Here is a 14,289-nt window from a genome sequence, read left to right on the forward strand (position 1 = left end):
ATATTTTGAGGAACTGCCATACTGTTTTCCGTGGTAGCTGCGCCATTTTACAATCCTACCAACAGAGCACAAGGGTTCCAATTTTTCTACATTTTTGCCAGTATTTTTTATTTTCTGTTGTTTTGATAGTAGCCATCCTAAGCGATGTGAGGTGGTATCTCAGTGTAGTTTTGAGTTCCATTTTCTTAGTGATTAGTGATTTTGAGCATCTTTTCATGTGCTTATTTGTATATCTTCTTTGGAGCTCTTTGCCCATTTTTTATTGCGTTGTATTTTTGTTTATTGTTGAGTTGTAAGAGTTCTATATATTGTGTATATTAACTCTTTATCAGAAATATAACTTGCAAATACTTTCTCCTATTCCAGCAATTATCTTTTCACTCTGTTGGTTGTGTCCTTTCATGCACAGAAGTTTTAATTTAATGTAGTCCACTTTATCTATTTTTTCTTTTGTTCCCTATGCTTTTGGTGTCATATGAAAGAAATTCTTGCCAAATCCAATGCCATAAAGCTTTTCCCTATGTTTTTTTCTAAAAGGTTTATAGTCTTAGTTCTTACACGTAGATCTTTTATCCATTTTGAATTAATTTTCGTATATGGCATAAAGTAAGGGTCCAACTCCATTCTTCTGCATGTGAATATCCAGTATTTCCAACATGATTTGTTTAAAAGACCTTCCTTTCCTATTGAATAGTCTTAGCTTCTTGTCAAAAATTAATTCACCACACACATGAGGATTTAGTTCTGAGCTCTCTATCCTCTTCCGTTGGTCTATAGGTCTGTTTTTATGCCTGTATCGCTGTGTGCTGATTACTATAGTTCTGTAATATGCTTTAAAATCAGAAAGTGTGAGACTTCCAACTCTGTTTCTCTTTCTCAAGATTCTTTGGACTATTTGGGGTCCCTTGAGATTCCACATGAACATTAGGATGGATTTTTCTATTTCTGCAAGAAATATCTGAGGAAAGTTAAAAAAACAAAAGGGATCCAAAACAAACAAAAAAAAGAAATATCTGGGGATTCCAATAGGGATTGCATAGAATGTGTAGATTGCTTTTCGTAGTATTGATATCTTAACTATATTAACTCTTCTAGTCCAAAAAACACAGGATGTCTTTCCTTTGATTGTTGTCTTCTTTAATTTCTTTCAGCAACATATTGTAGTTTTAAGTGTGTAAGTCTTTTGCCGCCTTGGTTAAGTTTATTCCTAAGTATTTTATTATTTTTTTATATTACTGTAAATGCAAATATTTTCTTAATTTCCTTCTTATTTATTGTTGGGTATAGAAGTGCAACTGATTCTTGTGTGTTGGTTTTGTATCCTACAACTTTGCTGAATTTATTTATTTAACAGTTTTTTGTGGCATGTTTAAGGCGTTTTTACATGTAAGAGCATATCATCCAGGAAGACACATAATTTTGCTTCTTTCTTTCCATTTTGGATGCCTTTTTTTTCTTTTTCTCTCCTTATTTCTCTTGCTGAAACTTCCACTACTATGTCGAATAGAAGTGGTAAAAGCGAGCATCCTTGTTTTGTTCCTGATCTTAGAGAAAAAGCTTTCATGTTTACTCCACCTAATATGAGTTAGCTGTGTAATATATATATATATATGGCCTGTAGTATGTTCAGGTAATTTCCTTCTATACCTAATTTATTGAGTGTTTTATCATGAAAAGTTGTTGAATTTTGTTGATGCTTTTCTACATCAGTTGAGATGATCATTTTTTATTCTTTATTCTGTTAATGTGGTGTAGTTCATCAATTGATTTTCGTATGTTGAACCATCTTTGCATTCCCAGAATAAATCCTACTTGGTCAGGGTGTTTAATTCTTTTAATGTGCTGTTGAATTCTGTTTGTTAGTATTTTATTGAGAATTTCACGTCAATATCCATCAGGAATATTTGTCTATAGCTTTCTTTTCTTGTAGTGTCTTTGTCTGACTTTGTTATTAGGTAAATAGTCCTCTTAGAATGAGGGTGGGAGTATTTCAACTTCAATTTTCTTTTTTTTTAAAGTGATTTTTTTTTTTAATTTTTTCCTTTTTCTCCCCAAAGCCCCCTGGTACATAGTTGTATATTCTTCGTTGTGGGTCCTTCTAGTTGTGGCATGTGGGACACTGCCTCAGCGTGGTCTGATGAGCAGTGCCATGTCCGTGCCCAGGATTCGAACCAACAAAACACTGGGCCGCCTGCAGGGGAGAATGCGAACTTAACCACTCGGCCATGGGGCCAGCCCCTCCTCTTCAATTTTTTGGAAGAATTCCAGGAGGAATAGTGTTAATTCTTCTTTAAATGTTTTGCAGAATTCTCCAATGAAGCAATTTGGTCTTGGGCTTTTCTTTGGACATTTCTGGTTACTTATTCTGTCTCCTTATTAGTTATAGGTCTGTTCAGAATTTCCATTTCTTCCTGATTCAGTCTTTGTATAGGCTGTGTTTTTCCTACGAATTTGTCCATTTTATCTAAGGTTATCCAATTTATTGGCATGCATCAGTGCCTTTGAAGTGCAGAAATTTTTAATTTTGATAGAGTCCAATTTATCATTTTTTTCTTTTAAAATTTGTAATTTTTATACCCCGGATAAGAAACTTGTGCCTAATCAAACGTCACCAAAATATTTTTTAGAAATTTTTCTTGAAGTTTTATAGTTTTGCTCTTACATTTAGATTTATGAACCAGTTCAAGTTAATTTTTATAAGTGGTATGAGGTGAAAATAGAAGAATATTTGTTTCTTGCATAATGAATGCCTAATTTTTGCAGCATTACTTGAAGCAGAGGAAATCTTTTACCTACACTGATTCTTTTTTCACAAGTTAATTGACCACATCTGTATAGGTCTTTCAGCTGTCTTTTGCCTTTCATTTATTTATATCTCTAAAGGCCATATCACACTGTCTTGATTACTATAGCTCTATATGAAGTCTTGATATCAGATAGTATAAGTCCTCCAACTTTGTTCTTCTTCTTCACAGTTGTTTGCCTATTTTAGGTCATTTGCATTTTTATGTAGATTTTATAAACAGCTTGTCAATTTCTACCAAAAGACCATGGGCTTCTTGATTCATTTTGCATTGAATTTATTAATAAATTATAGAATTAATTTCTTGACAATATTAAACATTTCGATTCCTGAATATGGTATATTTCTTCCCTTAGTTATGTCTTTAATTCTGTCATTAAATTTATATGGTTCTCAGTATACAAAACTAGCAAACATTTTGTTAGATTTATACATATTTCATATTTTGTAATACTATTTAAGTTTCCATTTTTATTTCAATTTTGTATTCTTTCAATTTCCAAATGTGTGTTGTTAGTGTATGGTAATAAAATTGATTTTGATATATGATCTTATATCCTACCTCTTTGCTAAACCACGTATCAGTTATAATAGATGTCAATTCCATGGAACATTCTTTTTTATTTAATTGAGATATAATTGACATATAATATTGTAAGTTTAAGATGTACAACATATTGATTTGATTTCATGGGTCATTCTTAGAGGCATTCATACTGACTTCAAATAAGGATAGTTCTATTTCTTCCCAGTAATAATGCCTCATTTCTTCTTCTTTTCTAACCTCACTGGTTAGAATCTCCAATGCAATAAAGAATAGAAATGTTGAAATTAGACATACTTGCCTTATTCCTAATCTTAAAGAGAAACCATGCAGTCTTTTACCATTAAGTATGATATTAGCTGTAGTTTTTTCATAGGTGTTCTTTATGAATTTGAAGAAATTCTTTTCTATTCTTACTTTGCTTTTTTCTTTTAAATCGTGAATAGATTTTAAATGTTGTCAAATGATTTTCTGAAGGTATTGAGATGACGATATAGATTTGTTCTTTTAGTTTCTTGATATGAGGAATTACATTGATTGATTTTTAAGTATTGAGTGACCTTTGCATTCCTGGGACAAATACAGCTTAGACATGAGGCATTATCTTCTTTATATGTTTCTGGATTTGTTTTACTGATGGTTTTCTCAAGGACTTTGGAACAATGTTTATCAGGGCCTGCCTGCCCCTTGCCCAGTGGGAGCAGACCTCTGCCTTGTTTTAGTGCAGATTCTGGGCCCAAGCGAGTTTCTGCCCCTGCCCTAGGGCAGAGACCTTTGTTTCTGCTCCCACCACCCAGAAGTCAAGGATCTTTATCTGGCCCTTGAGGACTGGCAGATTTCCTGACTCTGCTACAGTAGCTTAATGCTTTTCTTTATATGATAGAAAGATCTAGGAGGTGTGTGCAAGTTCCTCTCTATAACTTACCCTGAAAGGGGCTCTTCTCCAGTCTCCTACCCTGCCTAAACTCTCTCATGCACTGCCTGTAGAGGCCAGTGTGAAAGAATTTGGAAGTGAGTGCCCATTCAACCTGGTGTTGGAAGCTCCCAGGCTTTCTACTCTGTCACACTAGACCACACTTGGTCTTAAGAATTCACTAATAGTTTTAGGTGTTTTGTTCTACTCTACTTATATGACAGCCACCTTCTTCTCCCATTCTCTGCCAAGGATTTAGGAGTCCCTTTGTCCCATCTCCTCAGAAGTGCTTGTCACCCTTTGGACTTCAGCTCTCTTGGTTACCTTACAACCTCAGAAAATATAATAATTTTGTAGATTATTTGGCCTTTTCTCCTTGGTATAAGGTGAGTCACATTCTCTTGCAGCTTTCTAGAACCTACTTGGAAGTAGAACCACCTCCTTTTCCTGTTTTATACTGAAAATTATCCAAATCATAGTTGGCTTATACTTCAGATTCAAACTTTGGCTTTAGGGTAAGCAAGTATGTCAAGGGTGAGCAGAAACATAATTTTCTGGCTTCATCAGTCTAATTCATTCAACATTCAACTGGAGTTATTTCTTCCCCTTCTCAGAATGTTGTTCTTTCAAAAGTAATCCTGTCTAAAAATAAGCTTGAGGTAGAGGTAGTATAGAAATTATATTTTTGTTTGCCCTCTCTGCCTAATTCTAATTATTTCCCTGATAAAAGATACAAAGTATTGCATTAATTGGTTATAAATGGAATATAGACTAGTAAAATGAGGTTTTAGCTCTATATCTTAGAACAGGAAAAGAGTTGAGTTGAAAATAATTTAAACAATTTCTGAACTCTGAATTTTCTTATTAGGAAGAACATCAGAAATAGCACTAAAAGTTTTATGCAAGATTAGTAGCTAAGTAATTCACTGCATTTTAGAAATGTGAGTATATGTTTCAATATAAAATTAAAATCACTGTATACATAGTCCCATTTGACTTCTTGTGTGCCTCAGGGTTTTCAACTGCTTTGACAGTATTATGACTCATTCACTTGCTCTAACTAAATTCAAGTACATATAGTGTAAACATCCTCTGGACAGCTAATTTAATAAGAGATTTGAAATTTTTTTAAGACAGAACACAACTATGAGGACATCACTTGGCTTAATGCAAACATTTATGTTTAAAATATATATCTGTATACATAGCGCCTATGGACATTATCATAGAAAATAAGCAAACAAATCACACAGAAATTAAGATGAGGAGTTGATTAGACCTAAAGGATTAAAATGAAAAATCTTGATTTTCCTTTATCATACTCTAAATTAATTAATTGATATTTTTACTATCTAAACTTCTCTCTCTCTCAAACAGCAAAGTGGAACGAAGATCACAATTGATTAAATTGTACTCTTTAAGTCCATTTTTTAATTCAACAAAGAGATCTTAAGCATCCGTCTTAAGTGAGTTGGCACCGTTAAACATTGGGAGTTTGTGAACAAGGCAGTGTTGTGCCTGACTCCTGTACTTCATTTACAGTCGTAGAAATAGATAAGAAATTCCCCCAAATTTAGATGGTTAGTAAGTCTGAAGACGTGGAAGGGATTTTGCTAGGTGACAACATGGTAATTCACTTTATTCTAGGGATTTGGGGAAAATCATGTTAGTGTTTGACAAGTTGCAGACTTATTATTCTGAATGTTTACAATAGTGCTCATCACATAGGAAACACACAAAAATATTTGTAGAATGAAAATGCAATGGTATTGATTTGCTGGAGGTCAATTTATCTGAAAATTCTGTTCAATCATGAAAGAGATGGTTTTGCTGCAACATTTACCTTTGTTTAATAAATACGACCTAGTGTCCTAGAGTGTAGAAGAGGTCAAGTGAGGATTCTCTTTAGGCATCTTTCCCAGCCTTACATTTGAGGTGAAGGAATCATTAGGAATCTTGCAAGGCATGCATAGAAAGTGAGATATTCCAGAGGAAGTACTTCTGAACTCCGCTCTCTCTTTCAACAAAAGTCTTATAAAATGGAAGAATTACTCAGAATCAGAAGGTAACTCTTTACATGGAGGAGGAAATCCATGATGTCTGTAACTACAGCATATACAGAACTAGAGGAACACAAAATATGATAACAATAGTAAAACCCGCCCAGACTTTCTATAAGGCATATAGATCACTCAGGGAAATGATTTTCAAAATACAGTCCATGAATCACTGACACTCTTAGAAGTCATATCATGGGGTTCCCAGGTTGCTTATCATGTTCAGAAGAAAAAAATCAATAATTGTTTTTGTTTATATACATTTCATAAATTTGAAAAGCAAGATTGGTTTTCATTTCCACAGAAACTTCTATATTTTTAAATAATTATTTATTCTTAAATATTTTTCAGGAACTAGTCAGTGTGTCTCAACTAACATTCAAATAACACCAAAAAATCTTCTTTCACTTAACATTTCATTTGTATGTGGTAGTTTTAAATTTGCATTTTTGGTTATTCTTATAGCACTCCATTGTATCTGCAATTCATTAAAATGGATCAACAATTCAAAAATCATTCATTAAGGCAAATAGTTATTAAATTGATAAACATCTGAAAATTGAATTTTATTAGAAAGCTGATCAATTTGTTCCTCGTTGCCTTTAAGGCCAACATAGCATCAATTACAAATTCACACAATAGTGACACAAAGTCATAGAAGATTTTGCAGTGTTTTGATAAAGTATAGGGACCTCTTTGATAAGCCAAACTCATTTTAGATAACAGGCACAAAGTAAAAATATTGTAGAATGGATTAACTTTACCTCACAAGACAGGGAAAAAATTCACACAACTAGAAAGATATCATCTAACATTGTACTCCAATTATCAATGAGATGTGGAAAGTCATTCTAATTGAGAAAGCAAATCAAGACATCATTAATTTTTTAATCAGGTTATTATATTGGACACTGCATGGTATCAATCTCTTTTAATAGAGGTTGTCAATTAAATTCAACTGTTTGTTTTAGCAATTTACTCTGTAGTGGGATAAATTTTCTAATGTTTCCGTACATATATAAAGAGAAGGCTTCAATTATGTTTTGTGCTATATATCACGGACAGTCATGCTACAACACAAATAATGATTTAGTTTACGGTTACTTTCTGAGCTGTTGCATAGATTGGAAAAGGTTGTATCGGGTTCATTATTGAAGGAATAGCAGCTATGCACATACCTGAACATCAATCTACATTCCATATTTGTTTATTTTTTAAATAATTTATTGAAGTGAAACTTTCTGCTTTCACTAGAACCGCCGTATGTATATATAGCTACGTAGGTTAATGTACCACACAACTCTGGGAAGAGTAGCATGTAAATAGAACTCCTGTGGTTGATATCTGCCTCCTTGCACTGGAGTTGTGTGTGTAGAGATTGTGACCTACCTTATGTTATATTTATTCTCTGCGTGATATTTACACATATCCTTCTCTCTTCATTTAAGTGTCTCCGCTCATTCTTCAATTCTCATCTTAAGTATGACTAACTCAGATGGTTAATAACATTTTTTTGAAAGAATGAACCAACAACCATGGAAATAGAGTTTTCCAGTTAATAAGACCCTTGTAATAGACACGGTTTAGTTCTTCTTAGCAATCCTATGTGACTGGCTACAGTTTTTATTTTATCCTCATGTATATATGAGAAATGGAAGTTCAATAAGTTTGTAATGTCCCACATTACTGACAGTAGGTGAAGGGGCAGCACATGTAATCACTAAGTGTTCCAGTTTAAAACTCAGTTTTTTCCACCAAAACAAGATCCCTTTTGCTTGGCTGTATTTAATATTATTCTACAGTGGCATTCTTTGTAAAAGTATTTTTCCTCACCCCCTCAAATTATATGTTTTTTAAAAATTTGCACATTATATCTCTTTATTTAATGATGTTAATTCTATTTAATGTTTTAACTTAATACCATTATATAAAGAATTCGATTAAAATTCAAAGCAAGAAATCTCCTTTATCAACATTTTTTATTATTTTATTTAAAAACATTGACCACAACAGTTCAACCTAATAAATGAACTTCGTAATGATAAATGAATATGGGATATATAAAAAATTATTTCTTGAGAGGTTGGCCTGCTGGTGTAGCAGTCAAGTTCACGTGTTTTTCTTCAGTCGCCTGCAGTTGCCTGGTTGAGATCCTGGACACAGACCTATGCATATATGTTGTGAGAATTGTCTTCTGACAGGATTATGCAATATTATTGAGAACAGCAGCCAATTTCTAGTACATGGTCTTAATTCATGTGAAATTTACACCAAAGTAAAGTGCCACTCCACCAATTTTTTTAGTGTAACTTATTTTGTATTTGTTAGTAGTGGTTAATGGATTATTTAAATATAAGATACTGATGTAAAATATCCAATTCTGAAAATACATGACAATTAAAGAAAACCAAATCCCTTTTCATGAAGGCCTTAAATTTGTTGCATCAGTAATTGTACCACTAGATCTAGTGTTTTTAGCAAAACTGGATTTGCCACCTTATATTTAGGTTATTAGTTTTTGGAAATTTGCCTTGTGATATATGCAAAGAATTCAAGAAACTGTAGTCTCTTGAGTCACCCAACTTTCATGCTGGAATTCATTTAGAGAGATTAGTCTTTCTATAAGTTCTCTATAACAACACAGCAATATTGTCATGTCCTTCATGGCCCTTACTACAGGCAGGCTGAAGCTGTTCCTCGGTTCCTCTGTGTCTCAGCTTTCTACTGTGATTTCTCTCTTTCTGAAACAGCCATGTTCTAACTGATTCCACTATTCATATCACTGCTGGCTTCTCATCTCTTCATTATGAACATTAAAAATTAAAATAAAAAGACATCAGATTGCTTGTCACCTATTTTAGTTGTGTCAAGAACCAATGCTTTATTTTGATGTAACAGCATAAAGCAGCTGTGTAGAGTACTCACAAACCACATGCAGTGGCTTAGCATAAAGTTTTTAGACATTTAATCAAACATCTGGGTAAAAAATATACTCTCACTAACTAACAGAGACAAGATTCTGATTACCTATCTATGAGGGAATGGAATGTTTGAGAAAATTATTTGGTGTGTTCTACTATTGTACCTGTCACACACTTTTAATTAAAAATGTATTGATGCATGACTAAACTGTGCTTGGTGAAAAACAGACCCATTTTAGTTCAATTGCAGTAATGTACACACAGCCCAGTGGAGTAAGCCCATGCAATTATAACACAAAGACAGCTCCAGCACCGTGAGCCTCTACACCTCAATCTCAAAGCAGATGTAGATGTGGGGCGCCAAATATCACAAATCTGTGTGGACTCAATCAGCACAAATGAAGTTACTAATCTAGTCTAAATACCTGTAATGAAGCCATTTCACTAATCTATGGCAAATTAAATATGTGGAGAAATGAATGCTGAATAATGATTAACTTTCCTTTTTTTTTCTCCCCAGGATTGCATGTGAGAATTTGCTAAACCCATCCACTCTGACTATCTACAATGTCAGTGGCTGAAATGAAATGCAATATTTGCTTATTTCAAGTAGTGGTGGATACCTGTTATTTTTTGTTTGGAAATTGGATCTAAAATATCCTTTTTATGTTAACTGATTTTTTTTTAGTAATTACACTCACAAAAACGTATCCAACAGCTCAATTAAGTCTAAGAAATGGAGATCAGAGACTAATGTTTGAGGCACTGACCTTTATTGAATATTTTTGAAATAGTCACAAAGGGTAAGGTACTTTAGAAATCTCTGAAAACATAAACCAGAAAAGAAAACCATAAAAATAATAAATTATTTCAGTTTGATAGTTCTTTCCATTCCCAAAGCAGACTAATAAATAGATCTAAATGTTGCATTTAATAATGAAGTAGCACAATTAATTAAACCAATAATCACTAATTCATAATTCTCTATGAGAACCCACTATCTATGTGTTATACTAAATAACTGGTAAAAAAAAGGGAAACACTTTACTGAGTTCCTCAGAGGAGAGGCTCACATTAGGTGCTGTCGCCTAATCCTCACATAATCCTGAGGACACTTATAAGAAGTAGGAATTGCTTTACAGATGAGGTAACTGCCACTCTGATAAATGAACTGAATTTTTCAAAACAGATAGTGAATGAAAGATTCAAACTTCTTATCATCTGACAGCAAAATCTGGTTCCTTCATTCACCATTGTGATGAATTAATTGTTCCTATACTCAAGTAACTTAATAATCAAACAGGAGAGTTATTTGTGAGAAAGCCCACTAACTTGTGTGATCCTAATATACTCCATATGTTTGCAAACTTCACCTTATTTTATCTTTATGTTGTAGAGTTAACATTACAATCTTCATTTTATAGTAAGGAATCAGGCTAAAAGAGATTATCTATGTCATCCAAACTTACTAGTATATGGGAGGCTTAAATTCCAAATTCAGCTTTCCCTGGTTCTCAAAGTTCTGCTCTTTCTGGACTTAAAGTATAGCAATGGTATAAGTGAGAGATAAATATGAGCATTCTACCATTTGGATTTGGGGAAGTGAAGTTTAGATTGAGTTATCTAGACTTAGACAAATAATCAAAGATTTTTAGGTGGGAAAATAATATTCATTGACATCTCACTATAAAGAATCAGGATAATTATAGACATATCTGGCAGTAACACAAAAGTTGATTTAAAAGGGGAGAGTAATGACATGGGGTGACAAGGTAAAAACTTCTGATGGCCTGAGAAGCTGTGCAGTGGAGAAGTAAAACCTGAGGTGGGGGGTGGTTGTTAGGAAGGTAGAATTCATTGGATCATCCCGATATTCAACGTTTGAGTTAATGTTTTAACCCTTGATAAAAAGACATTGAGAGAAAAATAGGGCACCAAGAAGGTAAAGCAGAAGTGGGAGAGGAAAATAGAAGATGTCAATTTTGAGCACAAGGAACTTAAGAGTCCTTATCTTACTTAGGAATGTAGGATTTGATTAATGAAAGAGAGGCCAGAGCTACATATAAAGATTGACGAGCCATTTGCATGAATGTGAGATCTCAAGCCATTGTTTGACAAGAAATATGGAAGATAGACATGGGGTTAACTTTGGGGAAGATCTCTTTTTATTGTGAGGAAGAGAAGTTACATGATTGGTCATAAAATTTGGTGGAGAATCAAGAAAGATAGCATCAAGAAAATCAAGAGATGAGAAAATTTCATTTCAGACAAGCAATGATAGAGCACTTAATTTATTCCAGGCTATATTCTTATCTCTAGGAACCAGGAATTAATTATAAGAGAAAGTCTATAGTCTCTCCCATAAAAACATATAGGTTGATGACACTGAAGGAATTCGTAAGTTGCTGGGATACCGTAACACAGACTTCTTGAAATGCTGCATTTTTGAAGAGAACAATTGGAAGAGTCTTCATTTTCACGCCCTCAGATTTTCACCATATTTTTCCCTCATATCACAGATAGCAAATGTGCTCTATCTCCTTTGTTAAAATCATTCATTTATTTATTCACTTGCTCACATAAATTTATTAATTAGGCATATACTTTCTGGTGAAGTGTATGCTGGAGAATGTGTAGAATCATAAAAAATATAAAGGGAAAGAAAACCCCTGTCTTCATGGAGAATAGATTAACTCTTTCTCAGAAACATGTGCCATGGGAGAGCAGGATGGCAGATCCATAATAATTTATAATCTCATGACATATAAATGCTGCAGGAGATGCAAACCAAAGAAGCAATGATTTTGAAGATGTTGCTGAATTGCTCGTTCCTTTTTGCTGTTCAGGCTCAATGGGATCTTATTTTTCCTCTGATTCTGCCAAGCCTATTTCTTTAGCTGTGGTTTGACCATATGAGGACAGTGGAAATTTTATTTATCCATTCATTCACATGTAACACACTATAATTTGCCCTCAAACTATGTGCCCTCAAACTAAGACTCTCTGCTCACTTTCATGGAAGGCAAGAAGAGAGAATGAGGTTATTCCTCTGGTAATAGGATCCATTGAACAGATCAAGCAGCCATTTTCTTACTTATTTCCCTGAACTCAAGGTTCTTGGAAGAATTAAAAGTTGGGAAAAAAAAGAAAGAAAGAAAAAAGAGTAAAAGATTTGGCTTGCTATTGAAAGTGTGCCCATGCATCTCTAGATAGTGTAATATAAAAGAGACACGTTAGTAAAGCTTCCCAGATAGACACTATTGTGGTTATTATACTCATTGATTTGTGTCCTCTCCCTTAGAAACAACTACTTTGTAATAGGTTTTATCAACAAATTACAACTTCAAGCTAACACTATCACAGTAATCAGGTCCTTCATCAGGAGAATTAGGATCAGTGTAGCTTTCTTAGCATGCCAGTGGAGCTATGGGATGCTGCTGCCCCTTTGCAGAACTGAATTGCCCCTTGAAGCACACATGGAACCACTTTTGTTTGTAACTCCTGTGATCAATATTATCCATTTTCACTTACACAAATTATTCAGTAAAAGGGAAACAGCATGTTTGAATAGTAAACTTTCAGCATAGTGTGCTGGAAGAGATTTATTACTAGGAAGAGTTGAGTTCTAGGAATGCTGAGAGCCAGAGGGCAGTGCAGATTGCACGCAGAAGGATTCAATCACAGTTTCAGGTGCCTTCCTTCACTACGCGGTTGACGACTGGGGCATGCCCGTCGAAGCCGTCTGTTCAACATCTTGAGAGAACATGTGGCATTCAGAGGGACATGCTTAGGATAAGAAGTGTTACTGAACAAGCCCTTTTTTCTTTAATGCTTTACTCATTTCATTCATACTGTTTTAGCAACTGTAGCTTCACTTGGCATCCTCAGCCAGTTTTCAACATGCCAGCATTTTAGAAACATTCATAGATTTCTAAACCGTCATATAGGTGGTTTTGCTCTAATGTAGATCTAAATGAATTCTTAGGCAGTTTCTCTAAAGCCTCATGCAAATATCTAAAATAATCCAGTTGACTGTTTAGCACATCTGTAATCTTATGTCCAGGTTGTGTTTCATTAAAAAAATTATTTAAAAATACGGAAAACCTTACATGGATCAATATAAAGTTCGTTATGCACATCTGTTACAAAAAGATGTTATGAAGCGTACCTCTTGAATTCTGTTTCTCAAATAAAGTTCCTTCTCAAAAGAGACATTCTACCACCAAATATTGTAGTCCCAATGTTGCTCCAGGGGAAAGCAAAAAGTTCACTCGATGCTTCATTTAGTAGTCACGTATCAAAAATTAAAAGAGCAAATTCTAGTTATGAATAAAAAATAGTGACACACATACAGTGATATAATATACACTGTAGTATGGCTATATACTTCTACCTAAGTATTTATATTATATACTTATGCATATTATATATAAAGTATAAGTACATAGGTATACGCAAAGTATAAATATGCTTACTAATATATATACTATATAAACATATACAAGATAAATATATGGTATGAAATTGCTATTAGGTTTATCTGTCATGTTTAAGTTCAGTTTATTTAATCATATTCAGTGGTCATGAAATGTGTAATATAATTTTAAATACCTGCTGATTTGTATTTCTTAGGACTAACTTTATTTCTATCTCATTCAAAGCATAGCTTTTTGGCTAGTTTCACATGAATTCTTAAACTGTATTTTCAGAACATTTATCTTGATACTTTTCACTTATTTTTAACAGATCAAAAGACTTTCTTGCAATCCCTTGAGAAATAATACATATTTTCATGTTTCCTTCACTAAACAGAGTAAATGGTTCCATTTAGTTAAGAAAAAAAAGCTGTCAACATTATCAATGAACCTTGAATTTATAAAATGTTTCTCTGCATTTTAGTTGGGTGTGAGTCAAAAACAAACCATTTGAGACAGTTCTCCGATTACTCATTTAGAACAGACCCTAAAAATATAGTGTGAGCAATTTATTATTGACTTTCTTCAGTTTAAAGTAATCTGCGTGTATGCATCTAATATTTTCCTCTCTATCTT

Source organism: Equus caballus, chromosome 18, assembly GCF_041296265.1.
Source record: "Equus caballus isolate H_3958 breed thoroughbred chromosome 18, TB-T2T, whole genome shotgun sequence".
Classification (NCBI taxonomy): Eukaryota; Metazoa; Chordata; class Mammalia; order Perissodactyla; family Equidae; genus Equus; species Equus caballus.